Source organism: Pinus tabuliformis, chromosome 2_1, assembly GCF_031772625.1.
Source record: "Pinus tabuliformis cultivar Carrire ecotype Pingquan chromosome 2_1, CPIR1, whole genome shotgun sequence".
NCBI classification, from domain to species: Eukaryota; Viridiplantae; Streptophyta; class Pinopsida; order Pinales; family Pinaceae; genus Pinus; species Pinus tabuliformis.
The window spans coordinates 341,359,277-341,382,709 of NC_142299.1; the positions used below are offsets into that span (position 1 = coordinate 341,359,277).

Genomic DNA, 23,433 nt, shown 5'->3' on the forward strand with positions numbered 1-23,433 from the left:
TTTCTAAAGGAGAACCAACAAGTTGTAGCCTTGTTTGTGGATTGTTGGCCCTTTGTAAAGAAGAGTAAGAAAATTGTAGGCTTGTTTGTTAATTCATTAGCCCTTTGTAAATGAGAGTAAGCAAGTTGTAGATTTGCTTCTAAATTTATTAGCCCTTTGTAAAGGAGAGTAAGTTGTGGGCTTGGTTATGAATTTTCAACCTTTTTTTTGTAAAAGGAGAAGCCCTCTTCGAAGAAAAATTATTGAAGTGATCCATCGATTAAGTGAGCTTGAAGACATTTCCATAATTTGGTGAACTTTGCTATCAATCTAGTTTGCATATTGTTTCATTATATTCTTTTTATTTACTATCAATTTTAAATGTTGAATGTGAATTAGATTTACAATTTCATTTTCAAAATGGAAAATTGAGAAACTAGTAAAGCATCTGAAATGGAGAAAAATGTTTTATACTTCCTATTTTAGAATTAGAATTTTATTAAGTTATGTATTATTCTATGATGTGGTTTATGTGATGTTTTGAATTTTAAATTATGCTCATTAAGTAATGTTTTATTTTATGATGTGGTTTATGTGATGGGAGTCAAGCACTGTGGACTAATAGTATATTAATCTTGTGTTGTAAAAAAATACATTTTAAATATTCTTAATATGAAGCTTAAGGCTAAGGCTCAACTATTGAATGTGTATAAGTCCCAATAATGGATTGAGATTACAATGTGGTAGCTATATTTTCCATGGTATGCTTATGTTTATGTAAAAGTATAAATATAAAAGAAATATATAATAATATAATATCCATAAAATTGTTATGTGAGGAAGCAATAAGAAAACTATGATATCACATGAGGAGAAGAGGAAAAGGGGTTGTTGCAACATTGTTATTGTCCTTTAGAAACACTACCCTTTTTTATCCTATGCTTCATTGCATACTTCCAATGCATCTTTGATTTTGTGTGTATAAGTAAAAGTTATTATATCCTTGTGAAAATAATATATCTCATGCATATAACATCTCTCATTATATTTTCCATTCATTTTATTATTTCTATCATTCGAACATATGTGAGAAAGGGGAAGATGCATGCTCCCTAATTATCTTTTTCTTTTTCACAAAGGATTTTTCGGTGAAGATCACATGAGACATCATTTGTCTCATGTGATCTTCGCCAAAAAATCCTTTGTAAACTTGATATGGATCACAGAAGCCTAAACTCTACTATCTTTTTCTTTGTTGTTATGATAGTTGGGATGGAAACTTGATAAAGAATCTTTTGTACTTGGTTGACAAGAGTACATAGAAATTAGGAAAACTCATTAGGTCGAGAGGTTATAACCATGGATATTCGATCTATTTTGCTATGGATGTTATTAATTTATAAATAGGTTTTGTAAATAGGCATTGTTACGACAACATGGGTCAATATCATGTTTATTATCAATACTGCGTGTCAAAAAACCATAAATCATTTCAAAATGAAAATGGATGTTATTAATTTATAAATAGGCTTTGTAAATAGGCATTGTTACGACAACATGGGTCAATATCATGTTTATTATCAATACCACGTGTCAAAAAACCATAACTCATTTCAAAATGAAAATGTTTTATAAATATTTTGTTTTAATAATATTGCATTGAGAGGTAGAGATGTTGTAATGTCATGTCCCTGTCTAGGTCAAATTATATAAAAAATTAAAATTAATAATTAAAATAAAATAGAGATAAAATAATAACTCATTTCAAAATGAAAATGTTTTATAAATATTTTGTTTTAATTTTATTGCGCCTAGATGTAGAGAGATGATGTTGTAATGTCCTGTTCTCTAAACATTTTGTCTAGGTCAATTTATATAAAGTAATAAAATTAATAATTAAAATAAAATAGAGATAAAATAATCAAGATGTTGTAATGTCTTATCCTGTAAACATCTTGTCTAGGTCAAATTATATATATATATATATATATATATATATATATATAAATAATTAAAATAAAATAGAGATAAAATAATCAATTTATCTTTAGTGGTTCCCTGTTTTTAGGTTTTAAAAACCCATATTTTCTTCCATGATATTCTTATAAGAGTATATATATAAAATAAAAATAAAATAGTCAATTTACAACCATGGATATTGGACCCATTTTGCAATGGATATTATGATATAATTAACTTATAAATAGGCCTTTTTTTTTTTAATTTGATTGCACTGAGATATGCCCAATATTGTAGAGATGTTGTATATGTAAACATTTCTTAGTTCTAGGTTTCGAAAGCTCATAGTTTTGTCCATGATATTATATAAAAAATAAAAAATTGTGGGACTCCCTACATAGGTGGACTTACCACTCAATAAATCAAAGGATTCATGAGCACACACCTGGTATCAAACATGGGAGGACATCAAACATGGGGAGACAGAAAAGACTAATTATCACATATGCATTGAAGAGGCCTCAATGGCTGCTAAAATTAGCCATTCCATCACCACAAGTTTAAAGAAGCCATAGAAATTAAAAAAGAAACCAAATAATATGAATAGAGACGATGAGTGGAAAATTAGCACTTGTTGGTCCCTGCTATGTCTTCTTAATTATTTTTTATTTTTTGTATTATTATTATTATTAATTTTTATTTTATTAAAAGTTATTTTTATTTATTTATTTTATTGGAGTTGTTGGGTCCCTGCCATGTCTTCTTAATTATTTTTTATTTTTTTCTATTATTATTTTATTATTAATTAATTAATTAATTTTTATTTTATTAAAAATTATTTTTATTTATTTATTTTATTTTGTATTATTTTTAATTTATTTGTTTACTTTTATTTTATTTATTTATTTTTATTTTTACGGAAAGATAACTAGTTTAGTTTTATTTTTTATTGCTAGTTTTTCACTTGTTTTTATATTAAAATATTATTTTTATAGTAAACTAGTTCAATTTTAGTTTTATTTTTATATTCTCATTCTCATTCTTATTCTTATTGTTAATATTATATTAAAATATTATTTAAGAAAAAATAGTATTACTTCCTAAAAAAATATTAAAATATTATTTCTTAAAAAAATATTTTATTCTATGGTCAATTTTAACATTCAAAAATATTTTTATTAATAAATATTATCTCTATTGTTTGAAATACATGGACAAAACAATTATTATGTGATTATTGTCCAAAATTTTCTCAATAATTAAAATAAAATAAGTCAATTTACTATTCATGGTTTCTTATATTTTGACAATCCATAATATTCTTATATATATATATATGAATATCATGAGAAAAATTCATGTACATATATTATTTAAAAGTATCATAGACCCAACCTATATATATCTTATTTAAAAGTATCATAGACACAACTATATATATTTAATTTTAAGAGTAAAAAAAAATTAATCCTTCTATCTATGTAAGTTCATAATTAAAATAAATCTAAACTAATTTGTAAAATAAAATATAAATTGATGAGTGGAAAAAACAATATTTGAAATATTTATAATAACAAAGTATAAACCTTTTAAGTTTCGAATGAAAACTCATTTATTGAAATAAAATGGTTCGAGAGAAACCAGGTTTAATACGTTTATAATAGTAAAATTTAAACATTTTTAAGTTTTTAATAAATCTTTATATAAATCAAATATCTCAAAACTTTTTCAATCTAAATAATTTATTTATACAGTTAAATATACAATTTTAAAACTAACAATATTGTAATTTTAAGAAAAATATATGGCAAAATTAAATTGCACTGAAGCAATCAAAGTCCATTCCAGCTCTCTTCAACCTACTTGATTCCCATGCATCACAAAATAAGTTTGTGAATTTATAGTCTTTTATTTTCCTTTTGTCTCTGGTCTTCCTTTGAAACAATGCGAAAACTAATGCTTGGGTATTGCATTGAGCTGCAGTATGGCAAACAGATTGATTAGGAATTGTCATGGAAGCTTATCAGTGAATACGATAAACAAACTGTGTAAAGAGGGCCAGTGGAAAGATGCCATAACCATGCTTTATATTTTAAACAACGAACCAGACTTCGAGGAAAATTGTAATGCTTATGGCTTTGTTTTGCAAGGGTGTGCCAAAGCCGAAGCTCTAACAGAGGGAAAGCATGTTCACAGCCACATTATCAAAACTAGATTCGGGGAAGATAGGTTTGTATGTAACCATCTACTCAACATGTATGCCAAATGCCGAAGTATTGAGGATGCACGACAAGTGTTTGATAAAATGCCTCAACGAAATGTGGTCTCCTGGACTGCAATAATCGCAGGATGTGTACAAAACGGCCATGCTGCAGAGGCCTTGGAACTGTTTGATAATATGCTTGCTGATGGCGTCCGTGCAAATGATTTCACGCTGGCTAGTGTAATCAATGCCTGTGCAGCTCTTTCAAATCTGGAAAAGGGGAAGTCTGTTCATGATGATATTAAGAGAGGTGGGTTGGAGTCTAATGCCGTGATTAGCAGCGCCCTAGTGGATATGTATGCCAAATGTGGAAGTTTAGAGGATGCACGTAAAGTGTTTGACGGAATGTCTAAAAGAGATGTGGTGTCATGGACTTCGCTGATTGTAGGGTATACCGAAAATGGGTATGCTGAAAAGGCACTGGAATTGTTTGCTCAAAAATTCCACGAGGGATTGAAACCGGACCATTTTACGTTGAGTGGGATTCTCAGCACCTGCTCTCGAATAGCAGGTTTGGGACAAGGTAAGCAGGTACATGGACATGTCATACAAATGGGTTTCGAGTGCAATGGTATGATCACCAGCGCGCTAGTTGATATGTATACTAAATGTGGAGATATAGAGGATGCACACAATGTGTTTGTCAAAATTTCTGAACGGAACGTCGTCTCTTGGAGTGCAATGATAGGAGGATATGCACATAATGGAAGAAGCAAGGAGGCCCTGGAACTTTTTGAAGAAATGATACTAGCTGGAATAAAACCCAATGACGTCACTTTTTTAGGGGTTCTGTCTGCTTGTAGTCATGCAGGCTTTGTCACTGAAGGTTGCTATTACTTTGGTTCTATGACTCGGATGTATGGGATCAGTCCGAATGAACGGCACTACACCTGCATGGTTGACCTTCTTGGCCGTGCTGGGTGCCTAAAAGAGGCGGAGATATTTATAAAGCAGATTCCCAGCAAGCCTGTTGGTGCTGTGTGGGCGGCGTTGCTTAGTGCCTGCAGAATTCATGGCAACGCAGAGCTAGCAAAGCACGCCGCAGATCAGCTTCTCGGATTGAAACAAGAAGTGGCAACAACCTACATTGCATTGTCCAATTCATATGCTGCAGATGGTAGGTGGGAGGATGTAGCTCGTGTGAGGAATGTGATGAAGCAAAAAGGTTTGAGGAAGGAGCCTGGATGTAGCTGGATTGAGGTCAAGAACAAAATGCATGCATTTTTTGTAGGCGACAGAGGACATCCTCAAAAGGAAGAGATCTATGCAATGTTGCAGAAGTTGCTTGGACAGATGAGGGAGGCAGGGTATGTACCCCATACAAATCTGGTGCTTCATGATGTGGAGGAAGAGCAGAAAGAGATGCTTGTGGTTCATCACAGTGAGAAGCTGGCACTTGCGTTTGGGCTAATTAGCACAACCCCAGGCACATCAATTCGAGTCCTAAAGAATCTTAGGGTGTGTGCTGACTGTCATGATGCCATCAAATTTATCTCCAGGATTGTTGAACGGGAGATTATCGTGAGGGATGCCAACCGATTCCATCACTTTAGAGATGGAAATTGCTCTTGTAGGAATTATTGGTGAGACCAACTCCCGAATAATAATCTGGTAATAAGATCGTTGCAAAATATATTTCTCAAACTTACTAAGACTCGCTCATTTTGTTTAGCATTCTGAGGGTATCACTATATTTTCCTTGGGTATATATGCTATGGGTGTACAGCAACACATCGATCAGTTGTTAGTTTGCAGGCTTCTCGAAGTTGGAATTTGCTGGAAAATTATGCAGACCTTGGATGGCTTATTCTTCTGCAGATCTTAAGTTGTAGAGACAACAAAATGCAACCACTGATATTAAGCTTTATACTCCCCTAACTTTATCAATCGAAATGTTTTGGTAAGGTTATATTTGATCAGGAAAGTGCACTGCAAGGATGTCATAAAACGGAATAAGCTCACATCAGCAACTTAAAAGCTTTTGCCAAAAAATGAGCCCAAGATGTCAAGCGAGTTGATATAGTTCTGGCACTGAATGTGTAGTCGGTGATGAAGGTATGGTGGAAACAAAGGCGGGATACATCCAAATTGAAGTCAAGGATTTTCTTTTTTGAGCAGACAGATTCCATTAGCAAGGTTATATGATTGGTGGGCACTTATCAGGTTCGTGTGTGTATCAAAACCAGCAGAAGATTGCGGGGTGGGTGTGGCAGCCCTCCTGAATATAGGAATCGGAAATCGATACCTTAATTCTTTAAATATATATTTATATAAAAAAACACCCTCGAACGGAAGAAAAAATTATGCTGCTCTGATCAAAGAAAAATGATTACCCTGAGAAGATATTCAGATTTGGCACCAAGGTTAATGGTTTATGTTACATTGACAGTAAGACCGCCCCCATTCAATCTAACTGTCTTAACCAAACCAATCCAACTGCGGCTCAACTTTGACTTACGTCCACAAATTGGCTATCTATCTTTTAATTGTTCAAATACCAAAAAATAAATTCTAGATATGATCTTAGGCATTCCAGAATGACATGAGCAGTTAACTCCTTGGACACGTGACCTCAATTTAAGCTTTGTCACATGGCCTTTCAAACACTTTATCGCACAGATTTGATAAAACATACAACAGCACTAAAAGAGATATATAAGGGATTGAAAATTTTGAAATCCTAATTAAGTATTTGTTTTTAAATAGTTAAACCTCACGGCCTTCACACAACTTGAATTTCCGTTTCTCATGTTATAACAACCCGTAGATAATTTACAGGCTGAGTTACTCCATTGTGGACTTGTTACTACACCAATTGCTAGGACGGTTCATGAGACAACCTTTCTCAGGCAACTCTCTCAGGCTTCCCACGCTTTGTACAACAAGAAGGTTTCAATGTATGTGTAAATGCAAAGATCTGGTATGCTTCAGCCTTCAGGATATCTGGAAATTACATGTAATGAGACTCTTTCTTATTATTGTGATCTGTCACAGGTTACTGAAGTAACTCAGTTTCTTCATCCAAGAACGCTAGACAATCTCTTCAAGGTGTTGTCTGCCTGCACTGGTAAATCTGAATGCACCAAACTCTCCTGCATTTTACATCATTTTACTCCAATGTGTGCTTTCTATTTTATTTTTGTCTTGCCATTTCTTTATTTAAGATTGGTTTTCCGTCACAGGAAGCGGATTGGAATGAGTTAATAAGTGGACGAACTCAACTTTTCTGGTGGGTTTATTTTATCTGGCTAGGCGAAGTTCTGCCTTGATCTACTCATTTGTTCAAAATTCCAACAATCTGGGTCATCTTGAAATGGGTCAAAACCCTGTAGGGATCAAGTCTCATGGTCAAAGTTTTCATCAATATCTCTCATCATTAAGGTGGAATTACAATTTCTAGCAAATTTACTCCAAATGGATCTGGTGTTCTCTGAGCTGTTTCCAGTAACTTGAAACAGTTCTAACTTAAAAACATGAAAATATTGCAGAACCCAAAACTGATGTGGTTCACCAAGCTGTCTACACTGGATATTTGATCAGCACTTTCCTAAGTAATTCCAGTAACAGAGTCCATCAGCGAACAAAGAAATTTATTCATACTAATGGAGCCTAGGAAGATTCGAGGTGGTTGTACATTAAGTATGTAGGGATGGAATTTGACAGTCACCTTTACCCACTATACGCAGGAAGCTGAATTTTGAAGATAGTTTTGGTTTTCACACTATTTTCCGATGTAAGCTGCCCTTTGACATGTTTAATTTATGACAAGATTTGCTGTTATGTCTCTCTACATTTACAAAATATCAACTAGGCCACCCTGTCAAAGAATTGAGAAATTTTTTATTTTGTGATTAGGAATTTATATAAATTCATTTAAAACTATCATGAAGATGTCAAACTGGAGGCCCAAGATTTCAAATGTTGCAAATCTACGTATGAAACTAACGAGATGAGATGAGATGATATTTTGCTTAAGGGACATTTTGCATTTGGGCTGTGGCATCGATTGACACATAAAGGGATGATGACTAGCAGATGGTCCTGCCAACTTGTGGAAGATTTATCACCGTAGACCATTGTCTTTGCTCCATGTTTTGAAAGGCTTTCCGGAAGGATTCTCAATAGTTGGTTGGGAATACATAAAAGAATAGTTGGTTGGGAATACATAAAAGATCCTGCTTGGGTTCGTCCCTTGACTTACACTATAAACAACTCTCCTCACTCATGACAATCATGCAAGATAGAAATTGCTGTGGTCAATTTGCAAATAATCATGGCGTACATGGAGAAAATTACCCATATTCTGAGAACAAAATGGATTATGAAGTGGGAAAATTTCTCCAAAGGAAACAACTGGCTTCACTACGTTGACAAGAGAGAATAATAACGCATTTGAAAATTGGAAGATATACCTAAGATAAATCAATACGAAATGTTTGGAGATCTTTTGAATCGTAGCAAGTAATTTTGCAACTGCAAATGAGTTCTCTACATAGGCACTAGCCATAGAGTGCATTATTCCAGACTTGTTAAACAGTAAAAAGGTGATCGAAGTTTAAGAAAAATTAAAATGAAACTAAGCAACATAATTCCTTATGTTACCATTCAAAACCGAGAGGAAAATAGCCACTACATACTAGTCTACAAAAAAGATCGGAAAGAGCATTTGTAGATATTAGGCAAAAGGGTGATGTTCAGTTTGCCATAAAGCTTGAGAAACTGAAGATGAACTGACGCAGAAGACAAATGGGAGGTAAAATGAAAGACATAGAAACCCATGCTAACAATTGAGGTTTCATTACGGCAGTTATTGTAGATTCCAAATCCAATGTCCCCACATTTATATAACTATGTAAACACTTGTTAACATAGTTTTTAAACTCAGAACCAGTCCTTGAATTGGCCACTTATCAAATCCAGTTTCAACTCGGATTTGCATCAAACCAGATCTAATGAACTGGTTTTTAAAAAAATACATAAAATTACAATATACAAAGTTTGCTCAGCATTATACCATCTAATCTAAGAGTAGGTATATTAAAAATGGCACTGAGTGCAATACATATCAGCAAAACTGAACTGGGGCAAACTTGCTGTTAGAATCCTTACCCAGTGGCCCATTTCAAGTCCATACATACGGTGCCCGTGCAGCCTGACTTGCTTGGCCAATTCAGGACGGGACTGGCCGGTTTGGTACCAAACTAAACAAACCAGCTCACCGAGTTGGGTTGCTGGCCAGTTTGATACCTGGCCGTGTCCAGTCAGCTGGTTTGACTATTTTCGGTTCATACCGGACCAAGTTTAAAAACTATGCTTGTTAGGGAAGGGGTTTCGCCCTTTTCTGTCTCGAAACCTTTTTGGTGGTTGTTAAGCTAGTAGGTAACTTGGCTAGATTTAGCAGGTTAGGGCCCAGAGATTGAAGTGTCAGCCCAATGGACAAGTGTAAAAACTATGGTTGATGTGATTGCTCTTATCTAATGTGCAAATGGCCATTCAAAATGTCTAGCTAACTAATGTAGATGTTATTGGAAAAGTACATGGAAACTCATCGTACATAGAAGTGCTTATAGTAATATTGTAGCTTGGACAATTGCAAGTATGAATAAATGATGAGCATGATACTGTATTAGTGAGTGCAAATCAACCTATACTCACTGCTTCATTTGGAGTAGAAATAGTTTAATGCATTGTTGACTTGGCACAATAGTGAATAGTGATGAATTGATGGAGGATGTTGAGTTAGCATGGATACAGTCTAATGCAAGTGATGATTTGGCAAAGGATATTGAGTTTGTTAAAGGTGATCATTAACCCAATTAACTTTGATCATGAGTTAAATGTGTTAATTTGGCAAAGGATATTGAGTTGGTTAAATGTGATCATTAACCCAATTAACTTTGATCATCGATAGATGTTTTTCGACTTGTATTTATGGAGCAAATGTGGAGCACCTAGTGAACTTTGATCGTTTCCATGGTCACAATGACTAAATATGGTCTTATAAGCTAGAATGTAGGCTACAAAAGTGTGAATTTCATTTTTGAAAGTGTGGATATCGATGTTTTAAAAATGTAAAATGGGACACCAAAAGAGTGATTTTTTATTCTAAAAAAGTAATTTGTGTTTTGAAAGTGTGAAATTTGATTCATGTTAGCCATGACTTTACTTAAGGCTCTGGTGGTTGCCTAAGAGCATCATGTTTGAGCAAATAAGGTAAATTTAGAGAAGCTCGAGGGTGCCCTTGTTGAGGATACATGGCAACAAGGAGAGTATTTCCTTTTCGAAGATTCATTGGCAACAACATGGGCACATTGGACGGCCACCTACACTCTTAATTCAAATTTTGCTTTGACAGCTATGATGGCAACATTAAAAAATTGTCATTAAATGTAAGTATTGACATTATTGAACTAAGGAAAGAGGTTGCTGGGGTTGTACGTTTTAAGCATAAAGTAGATAATAACATGTTGATGCTCATTGTTCGTATGGGAGCATGGAATACGATGAATAATTATAGCACAAACATGTGTGGACAATGGACTCATTTACAATAAAAGAACCTCCATCAAAATTTGTTACATGCCACCATCCTTGAGGACCTAGGTGAGCACTTATAGATAGACCATTCACACTATTATCAACCTTATTTACTAATAATGGCCTTTCTTAGATAACAATATATTAATCTAACCTATTAAGTGCTAGGGAATTTAGGATCCTAACATGCCCTCTCCCTTAGAGAACAACATTGTTCTAAATGCTTGATATGTGGAAATTGATTCAAAATGTCAATGAGCTCCCAGGTAGCATCTTCAAGTAGTCTATCCTTCCATTGTTTGACAAGTTCTTGAATTGTGCATTAGCAAATATGTCTCTCATAGTGGTTGAAGACTGCTTTGGGCAACAATCAGACATAACCTTGTTCATCCAATTCTAGTAGACTAGTTTCAACATTGCAATTAGACCCAAGCACTAGAGAATTGTATAGGGGTTGTAAATTTTGGAGCCAACTTTTGTCGATGGTCATCTTTAAGGGATGTTTGCTTATATGATTTTACAGGAACAAACAATCGATTCCCTTCAACACAATGGTGTTCAAAGAAGTGCTAATCAACTTGTTTCTTCGTTTGGCTCTAAGACATGGCTAATTATTTACAAACTACAATGGATATTCCACTACATAGTTTGTCACAATGAATTTGATTAAATAAATTGAAATCTATGTTGAGAACACATTTATATTGAGAGGGGGTTGGGGAGATCCATTGTAAGACAATTTTTATTAATATAAACATTTATAAAACATAAAAAATTCAATCACATGTGAGATCTATCAACTGGATAACATGGAACATAAGGTTTACGTGGAACCATCTGGGGAGAAATCATTTTTTTTTTTATAATTCTTTGTAGACACCAACCTACTATTACAAATATTTGTAGGCGGCAACCTATTGGAGACACCAATCCCCATTGGTACAAACTCTGATAGGCACAAACCTTCTCTTACAGATCTTTGTAGACACCAATGTACTAGAGACACCAATCCCCTTTACTGCAAATGTTTGTATGCACCAATCTCCAATTCTAAGGACCAACTTAACAAGAGACAATAATCTTGTTATTTGAGTAATAACCGACAATTACAACTCTTCTTTAGTAAATCTAACTTCTTTAAATGATGATGATATTCACATTACCTTCATTGAGTCTACTTGCTACTTCTACTTTTATTGAGTCCTCTTGCTACTTTTACCTTCATCGAGTTTTCTTGTTGCTTTTTCCTTCACTAGGTTTGCTCATTACTTCCGCCTTTAGCAAGTCTGACCAAAATCTGAATCTTCAAATGGAATTTATTGTAACTCTCCCAAAGCTTGTTGTTTTTGGCATTTTCCAAGAACGATCTTGTACAACATGCGACATATACAAATTCACAAATCTTTTTACGAAAGTTTTAACTTAGATACTTACATTAGGGGAATTTTGAGGTCTAAAATGAGTCTCTTAAGGAAATATAAAATAATAGCGGAAATAATAAAATAAGATTAGATTACATCATCAAATTTTAAAAGGAAAAAAGAAAAAACTATTTTTTCAACTCGTATTTTCAACTATCTCCCTATGAGTTTATTCAAATTTCGAGCAACAACAATTGTTGGATGCAAAATTTGATTCTTCATCCAAGGAGTACCCATGTTGCATACTTTCAATGGACCTTACTACACGAAAAATGAGAAATACATGAAAGATGTGATTGCAATCACGTTTTTTCATGTGTTTCTCATTTTTCGTGTAACTGGGTCCATCGAAAGTATGCAACATAAGTACTCTTTGGATGGGGAATTAAATTTTACATCCAACGAGTACTCCCACTCGAAATTTGAGTAAAACCTTAAGGAGATACGCTAAAAAAAATAATTTTATTATTTTATTATTTTTTAATCATTTTACCTTTTTACTCCAAAAAAGGTGAATCATCCCCCATGGTTGAAATCGTCATATTGAATTATATTGGTTCTTATAAGGTTTATTTTGGTTGTACATTTTTTTAGGAGGTCCATTTTAGACCTCAAAATTCCCCTAATGTATAGGTCTCCTTGGATCTCTAAATATTTCATAGTTTAAAAGGTCCCAAGAGAGAAGCTACAACAAAAATTCCAAGATGAATTATTTGAATATGATTTTTGGACCATTTAGAAGCCCTAAATTCCACTTGGAAATTCTCTAAAAGTGTAGCAAATCAAATTCTGAAATATTTACCTGAGGTATTGCTATTTGTATTCACATCTCTTTGAAAATTTCAAGGTATGAAACATCCCAGAAAATACTTGTTATAGCAAAAATGCCAAACTAACCTGTTTGACACTGATTTTAGGAGCATTCAAGGACTCTAACTTCCAGATGGAATATCTCATAAAGTATGATGAACCAATGTTTGGGAGTTTGACCACATGTGCCTAGAGATATCGCTTTTATCGCAACAAAATTTCATGATATGTGCTTTTTTTTCAAGAAAAATATGATCTTATAATCTAATAATTACTTCCAATGATCTCTTAATCAATTTAACTTATGTTACATGTATCATTAAGAAATTATACATAGAAAAGCCCAATAGTAATGCAATAATGACATTAGGATCAGAAAGAGATAACCACACACACAAAGAGACACAATTTTTTACCTAAGAAACCCAAACTCGGGAGAAAACCCAACAATATTTTCAAGGATAAATTCTTCAGATCAACAAAGTTACAATATGATATTTCCAGTAAAAAAATGGTCAAATAGACCACAAAAATCATACAGGTTAAACCTATTCAAGCATACCAAAAATTTGGCCTTCCTATTACTGCCTAGAATTTGGTCAACCCTAGTCAAAAGGGTTGAATTCAACCTCCTATAACTACCTTAGAATCTTGGTCAAACTGCCTCAAACCTACAGTGAGATTGCCTCAAACCGGTGGTCAAACTGCCTCAGAACTTTAGTAAAAATGCACGAGACTTGCAATCAAACTACCTCAAAAATTCAATCAAACAACATTTAAAAAAACTCAGTCAAAGAGTGGTCAATGTTGGTCAAAATTATTTCTTTTCTCCTCTCTCCTTCACGTGTATGAACAAAGAATAGATGAATTTTGATGATTTGAATTGATGTTAAAAGGAGGGACATTGAGTTTGTATATCTAGTGTTCTAGTGGTGCCTAAGGGGCACATCTCCTTGTGTTGTGCTGATCAATACTTTGGGGACAACCTGACCTTTTGGGGGCAAATTAAATTCAAAATTCAAGTCTTATTTTTCTTCCTTTTGATTTCCTTTTAGGATCGAATTGGAGTAGTTGGGAATACCGACCACAACTACCCAAAAATCAACACTTCCTCTTAGCGAGGGAGGTCTTCACCTTGACTTTCTCAAATGTCCTCTTGCTGAACAATTTCTCCATCCCAAGAAAATATTGAAAGAGCTAGCTATGTTAATGTATCCATCCACTTCATGTTCTAATCTAGAACCATGTGGAAATCATCTTGCATCAACATTATGCAAAGGATCTAGTCATCTACTAGTCAAATATCATTTCCAAATGGATCTAGTCACCCACTAGCCAAAAGCATTTTTGGTGATATGGTTAGAACCTTTTGACTTGAGTCAAACAAGAGTATTCTTGGGTCACCAGCTCAACAAGTCGTCACTTAGAGCAAGGTCAATGCCTTTAACCAAAAAATGGTGAAACCCTGGTCCAATTACTCTTGCATGCCAATTAAATGGTAATACCCACTAGCCAAGTGCCTCTTGGAAATATGGTTAAAACCTTCTGACAGGGGGAGCACTCTAGGCCTTGATTTTCTCTGGATCGTTATGCCTAGCCACATTACATGGCCCAGGTCAATACCCTTGGCCTACAAATATCTTGACTTAGGGAGAATGTATGCCCTTGATGCTATGACATCAACGTTCCCTCTAACCGAGGGAAGCATTCTCAACCACTCCAAGCTTGTCCCTGAAATAAACAAACTTCATCGTGGGATAGAGGCTTTGTGAGAATGTCAACAAAATTCTTGTATGTATAAATGTACTAGGGCCATACTGCTACCTTATATACCATGCTTCGGTGCTTGAAATGCGCTTTGATCTATCATCATGGTCATCTCCAACATCTAATAAATCAATCATGTGAGTATATTCAAAAGCCAGACTACTCACAACTCACCAAACTAGCTGCAATATACTTAGCCTTTGTAGTGTTGATGTGACAAACGTCTGCTTCCTATTGATCCATAATATCATAGCAGAACTCAAACTGAAGAAACATCCTGATGTGATCTTCCTTTCTTTTGCACTCTCTACCCAATCTGAATTTGTATATCCTTGCAGTTCTACTTAATTATATATCAATCCATATCGAATTGTACCAAGCTGGTACATCAACACATGTTGTGTCACATGCCTCAACTTAACCATATACTAACTAACTTCCTTCATTGGATCCATCACCATAGATTATTTCTAGAGCACCCTGACTACGTGCTCCCTCTGACATTGAAACAAGTCTCACTGAAGCATATTTGCGGTTTGGCATGGTCCACTCAGAGAAGGCATATTGCTCTTAGAGACCTCCTGTATTAGAACATCTAATCTGACAATCTTGTAGTCCATCATTTGAAGGATCTCAATAGTATACTTCCCTTGACCAAGGAAGTAATGCATCAAATCTAGATCCTTCATCTCGAACTTAGAGGTCAACTCTCTCTGACATTGAAGTGGGGCTTGACTACTCCCTCTATCATGGAAGTAAAACCTCCTACCGTTACTGCTCCCTCTATCATGTGAGTCCTTCTCTTATTAGAAACAAGTCATATACTAACAAGATCATCCAAGACTCAAAAAATATCCGTCAATCCGAGAATACCATGCTCGATATCTATACAAATATTTCTTCAGTATGCATACATGAGACTCCTCATGTACCTTAAAGCCCTGAGGTAGCTCTGACAACTGGAGAAAATGTCTCTTCATAGTTCTCTCCCTCTTTATGGGAGAACCATTTTTCCACAAATCTTTCTTTGTACTTCTCTATGTTAACATCTACCATGTGTTTTATCTTGTAAATCAACTTGGAAGTCACCACTGACTTCCTCTCAGGTCTTGACACAATTCTTGACATGATGACATCCTTTCGAACTATGTTTCTTTCTACTCCCTCTAAACTAGGAGCTCTTCCAGTGATCTAGCACAATTCTAGATGTAAGTATAATTTCTTCCTCTTGAAAAAAAATCACTCTAGCTAAGTTTATGCTTGATCATGGGAGAATCCTCTTTCCAAAAAAATTTCTTCATTCTTCCTGATGCTTCCATCTATTGCAAGATTCTTTTCATCCTCCATGGTGTATTTGCAAGCCTCATTAGGAGTCCATGGAAGAAATGATTATATCCAAGCAAAAATATACGAAGACAAGAGGCTAACCAAAAATAAAGTAATAATGTTGAAGGAAGAACGATATGAAGTAGTTATCTATTGATATGAGGATTGTAGGGAATTGTCACCCCCCTCTTAATCCTTACCTTCTTGTAGAAATCATTAAAATCCATCTGCAATCTCAACAAGCTAGAAATTCTCACCCTCGTCTTCATCATCAACTACTAATGCATGTAGTTTTCCTTTCCTTCCTTACATGAATGTAAGAGCTACGATTTCTTCATCCTAGAGTTATCCAACTACACCAAAGGTTCAACTGCAAGCTAAAAACATCTTCATGCTAACATGAAGATGAACCAAGTGCAAAATCTATTGGCATTTGACACTCTACGTCTCATTCTAGGGTTTCACAAACTCTTAGGACCAAAATTCCAATACAAGTAATATCCTTCTAGGGTTTACAAACCCTAATATTTTCAAATTTTATTGACACTCATTATAAGTCCAACAAACTTATCATGTGAAAATTATGTTTATTGTCATTGATGTCACTATTTTCAACTTTGTCAATACATGCATAGATTATGGTTAACAACACTCTATCAACTTGCCCAAGAATCAATATCTTTCCATTGCAAAAGTCATACCTCAAGATTGTTGATTAACAACACTTGTATTGAAATGTGTTAAGAAAAATCATACCTTCATATAGCCATTGTTTCTCATTTTAATCAAATCATCCAACTCATGCCTTCTAAATGCGTTGATAATCAACGCTAACTTCAACACGACTCCTCAACTAGTTGCCTCATGATAAGCCTTCAAAATTGATATGAGATATTTACTTTGGCGATGTTAGCAAAATTGCATAAAAAGGCATGTAAAATCATAAATGCGACACTTTGAGAAGAAGAAACACATAAAAGAGACCATAAAGGCAATGCACCAACGTTTGATAACAAAGTTCACTTGATGTGAGCTATGCCTTCGGGCCCAACTTCAAAGTGGAGCAGACTCTTCATTCATTTCAGTGAAAAGAAAGGCAAGTACATGGAAAATTACATCATTATACCTCACTTCTAGGAGTGACCTGAAAATGGTCTGCTCAAATCCCAAATCTGACTGCACTAGTGAAATCCTTGTGAATTTCTAAGTAAAATGAGTATAAACTCGACTAGATTCTGACACCGTCAACTATGGACCCTAAGAGAATCTTCAAGATTCCACAACAAAATCTTTGGGAATATTCTTGAGAATATTTTAGTGAATATTTCATGGGAATATCCTTCTCGGTGATTGCGCCAACCTAGGTCCACTGTAGGGTTCCACGACCCTCCTGGCTCCCTTGGCCCGTGTACAGTTCCACCCAACCTCCTCCTTCCTTTTGCTGCTAGATCGAATGCCTTTGGTGAGTTTAAATAATATTTGGGTGGTGAAATTTTCAAATCCCACCTCGCTGCTATATTTTCTAGCCTGTTAATAATAGGTCATGGGTTCCCGACTGGTCGTGGGTTCAAACTCACTAGACCCCTATTTTATATATACTACAAATGTTAATTTGTTATAAGCTCCGCCTTTTATTGCAACCAAGGGTCAGATGTGGCCCATTTGGCCGCCAATTGGGTGCCACATGGTGCCATTTGATTGAGCCACATGTCCCCACGCTATTGGGTTAGTCATATGCCGCAAACTTTAACAGGGTATTTCCATATTTAGCGGTTGTGTCAAATTTACCTACAACTATTAATGTTGCCAAATTTATCCAAATTACCACTGAATTTAGCTACTAGTTTGGCGTGACTGCCAATTTGGTGATGATCCAAATTTATTTGGCACCAAATAAATTTGTCTTTTTGTGAAGTTTGATTGTAACTTTAGTTGGGCATAAATTTTGCATACAAACTCAGATTGAGCCGTCATTTACGCTATTTGGTTCTTTGCGATGAGATCTTTGGTTTTATGCTAGTGTCACTAAGACTTTAGCACTTTTATTTTTAGGTCTTTTGGGATCCTCTTGGATCATTCCTCCCTACAAAGAATCTTTTGGTCCTCCAAAAGTGTAAAGAGGTATTGCAAGCTAATGTACTCCCCCATTTCTCGATTTACATAACACATGTCTTTGATAGACCACACTTTCCTTTCCTTCACCTTTGTACTTTGGAACCAGAATGATGAAGCTAACACTTTTATCCATATGCAAATATGTAGCTTCTAATGCATGTATCACAACTTGCAATATTCCAAGAAAGACCTTACTTTCCAAGAGTTTATAAAACACTCATAGTCAAGTTTTACATTGATTTATGACATAACCCATATTCTTTGTTATCCAACTAAAGGCCAAAATATTACTATGTTGCATACTCAAGTGACGTTATAAAATTCATCACTTTTACAAGTTTTTTCCCATCTACAAGGTCTTTAAAAAGCAACATGTGATTTATAATGGTCGCCATACTCAACTACTTAAAAATTCTACCCATCTCTTTCCTAACCAAGCTAATGGGCTCTCTTCCTGTCGCTGGATTCCTTGTTGAACTGCTTCATTAGTTGGTTCCTTCACAAGTGCTTTTATATGCTCTCGATCCTTCTTTGGGCATAACTCTGGAAAGAGCTTTTGACATGTGGATTTCTAATGTTCATCTTTGTTACAATGGCTGCAATGGTTTCTCTTCCTCCAAACTTTATTGATCTTCTTTTGTGTCTCCTTCCTAGGTGACATTACCTTACTTCAATGGTTATATTTGGTGAAAATCTAGCATGACAAACTTGACTTAGTTCTTCCTTTGAAATGTTCACTATCATAGGAAGGTTGTGATATGCTCTCAACATCCTACACTGACTCATACTTATCACTTGAAGACTCTCCTATCTCTGTGGGTTTAGAGTTCCTTTGTTTAGTGATCTTGGAACTTTCTCCAACTTCCTCTTTGAAATACCCCAATCCTGCATATCAAGGTCGTTCCACCACTTAGACGAGATTCATAATGCGCTGTGTTAAATTTCACACTGCTCTACGTTGTTTCAGTTAATTTTAGCCCAATTCAATTCTTCAATTAGAAATATTTTCAATAACAATTAATATTTCTAATCATCAACAAAAAATGAATATAGAAGAACAAATGCAATGACAAAGGAGACTATTAACACATCAACAAGAGGCACTATATTTGGTCAAAGATCAAGGAAAACCCGTTATGGGGAAAACCCTTTGAAATTATTCTTCTATTAGATTATCATAAAATGTTCAACAGAGAGTACAATGATCCCAATACAATATCATCCAACAAAATTAACCCATCAACGTTCAAAAATATGTTTCCAACATCAACCTAGATCAAAGCCAACTTGTCCTGCTTGCGGTCAACTGCGGTCAAATGTCAAAATCCAACCCTAGAGCTCAACCACATAGAGGAAGAAGGACGTGTGTGGCTGAGAGGTTCCAACTGCACTCTTGCACCTACAAGCCCCTCGTTACAGTCGAAAATCACTTTTGAGAGCCTTCAGTTGTGACCCTAAACCCTAGAAAACATGCGAGTTTCATACCCTGTATTTTTGGACTTGTACGAACCACTTTCCTCGACCCAACATCATACCTTTACGAAAAAATAAATGAAGAAGAGAAGAATATGATGCTTGGTCATGTCCAAATGAGCTTGAGGTCACTTATATTTATAGGGTTCTAAGGGTGACCAATTACCTGTTAGGGTCGACCTGTCCAAATGTGCATATGTGGGCTTTTCTTCATAGGTACACTTTCCCTTGTCCAAATTGAGTGCTTCAATAGTCAAAATTGGTGCTCTTGAAAAGAGGAATATAGTCCCATGGTTGGAATTTGTCACCGAGATACTAAATTAACACCCTGTACATTAACTCCCAAGTCCTTTCCTCCATATCCCATTTTATTTGTTAGCTTCGAACCAGTGTGCTTGGTGTGCCTTTCAAATGCACAAAAATCATCATCATAACGAGAACATGAAACTAAAGAATCACTGACAATGTTGACCTCAGTTGCCGATTCTGAAGTGGGTGAGGTTGGTTTTGCTAAGACTTCATTTCACTTCAACTTTTTCGAGGCCTCTTCTGTGTCTTATAACTGAAGTTGCAATCCATGCTTCTCCTCTTCTACTTCTTGTAGCAGTGTTTTCAGTTCAACATTCTCTTCTTGAATGATCTAGTTGATCTCCTCAAGTTATTGTAGCCATACATTCTTTGTTTCTCTTCCAATAATTGTCCAACACCTGCAATCCAAACAATTGCGATCTTCATCTCATTGCTTGAATTATAACATAGGTCATGTTGCACTATAGAAACAATTTTCTACTTCCCTTTGCCACCATACTTATTAGGCTTTAACTCTGGATGTAGTTTCCAACAATTCTCTTCATCATGCGATACTTTCTTATAATGAACACAAGTGGGCTTTTCTTCCTTTTTCTTTGTCGTCGTTGTCTTCTTTTCATGATTGTCTTGTTCATAATTTCCCCTACTTTCAAGATGAATAACTTTCACACTAGGTTAATCAAGAGTAGTGGGATCAAACAACAATAATGAATGTTGAAGATAATTGTGCAAACCAATAATATATTTTATTAAAGTATCTGGTGAGTCTAAAATAATATTTAATGCCACTGCTTGTTTCCTGAACTCCTTTGTAAAACTTTGAACATTTTGAACTTTGCCTTGTCTTAGGATTTTCTAGTCCATCATGGCTTTTTGTCGGTAACCCAATGGATAAAATTACCCTCTTAATGTAGAAACAAATGTAGACCATGAAGAAAGGAATTTATCATTATGCTTATTGCCTTTTTGAATTTTTTTCTCCCACCATACAAGAGTTTTGCCTCCAAGTCGAAGAGATGCTAACTGAATATTCACCTCATCCTCTTTGGTCTGTTTTATATGAAAATACACTTCGATCTGTTTAATCCAATTGTATAGTTTTTTTGCATTAGCTTCTCCATTAAACATGAGAAAATCAATTTTTCCATCTAACTTAAAAAATGGCTTTTTAGAAGAATCTCTATGATCACTATTTGAATGATGAGAATCAGATGAAGAAGAAGAACATTCACTTGAAGATGGAGATGGAGGTTCAGGAGGGTCTCCTCCATTTCCATGATTTACCGAATAATTTTCCTATACTTTCTCTTTCTTCTTATTTTCCTTCTTTGCTATTCTCTTCCCATAATATACAAACAATTTATCTACCATGTCTATCACCCTGTAGAAAGCTTTATGGAAATCTTTGTCATTTTCAGTGCGAACATCGTCATTCTCCATTTTCCTTCTTTGTGTTGCACGTCCAATCTTGGAGTCAAAAGACTTGAGCTTTCCTTTGCCCTCTTTGAGTTTGACCCTGGTTATCATCCACACTCAATTCATATAAAAAAGAAGACCACTCTGATACCAACATGATCCAGGATCTTTACTTCAGTGATGTTAGAAGAATTGCATAAAAGAGCATGTAAAATCATAAATGTGACACTTTAAGAAGAAGCAACACATAAAAGATACCATAAAGACAATGCACCAACATTTGATAACAGAGTTCACTCAATATGGGTTATGTCTCTAGGCCCAACTTCAAACAATAGAGGCCTTTTCATTAATTTCAGCAAAAAGAAAGACGAGTACATGGTAAAATACATCCTTATACCTCACTTTTAGAAGTGACTTGAAAATGGGCTTCTCAAATCCTAAATTTTACTGTGTCGAGTGAAATATTTGCAAAATTATGAGTAAAATGAGTATAAACTTGACTAGATTCCGACACTGTCAACTTTGGACCCTCAAATAATCTTCAATATTCCACCACAAAATCTTTGGGAATATTATAAGGAATATTAGTTGCGAAAATCCTTCTCGATAATCACTTCACTTGGTTTCGTCACAGGGTTCTGCGGCCCTTTGGTTTCCCTTAGTCCACGCACAATTCCACCCGGATTCATCGCCCATTCGTTGCTCAGTCGAATTACTTTGGCGAGTTTAAATAATATTTTGGAAGCGGAATTTTTAAAGCTCGCCCGACTAGCATATTGGTTGACCCATTAATATAGGTTGTTGGTTCTTGATGGGTTGCGGGTTCAAACCTGTCGAATCCATATTTTATAAATAATACAAACATTAATTTGTTATAACCTCCACCATTTATCACAACCAAGGGTTGGTTGTGGCCCATTTGCCCATCTTTTGGGTGCCATGTGGCGCCATTTGAATGGGCCACGTGGCTCCATGCTATTGGGATAGTTTCCTGCCACTAACTTTAGCGAGGTGCCACCATATTTGGTGGTTGTGCCAAAGTTACTCACAAATAACATCGCCAAGTTTTTTTTCCCTTGGAAAAAGTTGTAATTTTCATTAATGAGGAAAATTACATTTTGCATATGCAAGTGGCATATACTGTACTATGGGCTAGAAACCTATCCTGTTGAGTATTCAAAATAGAAAGAGGTGTACTCCACACATGGAGACATTGCTTTGTGTTGTGATTTTCAATATGATATATGTACTTACCCTGTGCAGAGAGTATCAAAAAATAATTGTCATGTATAGGACTACTTGATAAAAACATTCATATAATATTATATAAAGACAACAAAATATATAACAAAAACTTATGTGTCTAGCTCCCATTGAGCTTTACTATTCTGATATTTCTATAAATGGTCTATGATAATACTGATGGAAGGTTCCATCATTTTGCTCCAGTATGCTTCTGTTATCACCCCAAGAAACTCTCCTAGGTTGTAACTCGAAGATGCTCGGGAACATTACAAACTCAACATAATGTTGGAAATGGATGAATGGAAGGAATGATGCTTGTTCAAGCCAGATAACCACTTCTACTATGCTTAACTCTAGACATGCATGAACACCCCCAGACTACAAGGCTTTAGACCACCAATTACTCATAGTTTAAGGATTAGGTGAATACAGAGAATACTGACCACACCAGCAAATGCACAAGACCATGTGATGGCCTACTGCAACCAGTAAATAAGTCTGCAAATATATTCCCTAATGCACAGACAGGATGACAACTCTCTGGCACCAAGTAAAGAGAAACCTGAACAACCCATTCACTGATACATGCAAGATTTTAACACAGAGGTAGGATGACAACTTCTCTAATGCTAAACATCAAGAGTTCAATCAAACTGCATAACAGGCACAGACTAGAATAGAGTAGAAATGGAAAGTGAGCAATTAACAGTGAAAGAAGCTTGTATTAGCCGAAAATACCAATAAGACACTGCAAGTATCAACGCAGTTACAATGTCCAAAAGTTGAACCTTACATAAAAACAACAACCAA

General features: G+C 35.1%; 1 long non-coding RNA gene and 1 pseudogene across 1 annotated transcript; both read left to right on the plus strand.

The window, feature by feature from the left end:
* Positions 1 to 3,750: 3,750 nt before the first annotated feature.
* Positions 3,751 to 6,490, plus strand: LOC149200248 (putative pentatricopeptide repeat-containing protein At3g13770, mitochondrial pseudogene; annotated as a pseudogene).
* Positions 6,491 to 7,108: 618 nt separating this feature from the next.
* LOC149200249 (uncharacterized) lies at positions 7,109 to 7,520 on the plus strand. The gene is made up of 2 exons (XR_016253810.1): positions 7,109 to 7,268; positions 7,384 to 7,520. It is a non-coding gene; the product is annotated as an uncharacterized LOC149200249 (long non-coding RNA).
* Positions 7,521 to 23,433: the final 15,913 nt, after the last annotated feature.